We start from the raw sequence: 1,774 nt of genomic DNA, 5'->3' as shown, positions 1-1,774 counted from the left end.
AAAACTTATTAAATTTTGATTTTCACCATTTTTGGCAACTCTTTCATTACTAAATCAACTCTAGTTTAAAAACTACAACACCTAGACACTTCAAACCTGGACTAGATTATTCTTCTCTAATAGCAGAATATTAATAATCATGTTTGGGATTTGTGAAACCTTTTTCTGATTTGTGAAAACTCAATAAAGTTCGATTTTCACCATTTTTGGCAACTCTTTCATTACTAAAACTGCTCTAATTAAAAAACTACAACACCTAGACACTTCAAACCTGGACTACATTATTCTTCTCTAATAGCAGAATATTTATAACCATGTTTGGGATTTGTGAAACCTTTTTCTGATTTGTGAAAACTTATTAAATTTTGATTTTCACCATTTTTGGCAACTCTTTCATTACTAAAACTGCTCTAATTAAAAAACTACAACACCTAGACTCTTCAAACCTGGACTAGATTATTCTGCAATGATAGCAGAATATTTAAAATCATGTTTGGGATTTGTGAAACCTTTTTCTGATTTGTGAAAGCTTATTAAAATTCAATTTTCACCATTTTTGGCACCTCTTTCATTACTAAAACTGCTCTAATTAAAAAACTACAACTCCTAGACACTTCAAACCTGGACTAGATTATTCTGCTCTTATAGCAGAATATTTAAAACTGTGTTTGGGATTTGTGAAACCTTTTTCTGATTTGTGAAAACTCAATAAAGTTCGATTTTCACCATTTTTGGCAACCAACTTCAGCTTCGTGTTTGAGTTAACATTATTTAGCTGCGGAGTCGTTTTCTTGAAGTTTTTGGCTATAGACGGCATAATGGGGAGAGTGGCTGTGCTGGACCGGTGGTTTGATTTATGCGATCAAAGCTAAGCCAAAATGTTTTTTTCTCTATAAATAATAATGATAATAAACAATGACATATTGGCTGCCTCTTTTTTTCTTCATTAGTATGTCATGTTGGTGACTGAAGCGTGTTATGATGACTTCAACACATTTCTTGTGACAGGTTGGCAGAAGAAATCCTCTCCATAATGTTTCTATAAGCTGACTAATTTCTGTAATGCCTAATGTCTGGTAATTATTTCTGACATTTTTATGCTTTATGTTGTAGGTGGTGAAAAATGCTCTCCAGGGTAAAGGGGGTGGACAAAGTATTTTGAATGACTGTGATAGTGACATACACACAGGTGGGTCTGGTTAGTTTTGCTCACACTTCTCTTTAAAATGTTTATTTAATATCCTAATGTGTCTGCTATTTATCCTGTTGTTCCTCCAGGCTGGGAAAACCAGGTATTCTTCTGTTGGTTCACGTGCTTCGTCCTATATCCAAAGGCCACAAGAAGAATCCAAAACAGCTCATGTCAAACTGTGGACCATGTTTTCAGGTATGTGCAGGTATGTGGTTATTCTAACGATCCTACTTCTTTGTAGAAGCATTTTCTCACTGGCTTTGTTTGCTATCTGAATCTATCTGTGCTGCTAAATGTATTTAATAATTTTTATTATTTGTCTTCTTATCATTATGTCAAAGATGCAAGCCAGTGTTGAAGCCTTCCTCATTGCCGTGCAACCAGGACAGCCCTTCCTCCTGCATGTTGGTGAAAACAAGAGCAGCACCAAAGACACTTCACCATCAGTGATCACAAGATCATCCAAGGTAGCTTTTGATGAACTTTCAAAGCACACTTCACCTTCAGGGCAAAGTACCATGAATTCCTCTACCACCTCTGTAAATTAATCCAGCCTACAGTTTTCAACATTGATGTGACTTG

The sequence above is a fragment of the Poecilia latipinna genome, unplaced genomic scaffold, assembly GCF_001443285.1.
Source record: "Poecilia latipinna isolate Pla-1442-1.1 unplaced genomic scaffold, P_latipinna-1.0 Scaffold4710, whole genome shotgun sequence".
Classification (NCBI taxonomy): Eukaryota; Metazoa; Chordata; class Actinopteri; order Cyprinodontiformes; family Poeciliidae; genus Poecilia; species Poecilia latipinna.
Note: the sequence above shows the minus strand (reverse complement) of the source record.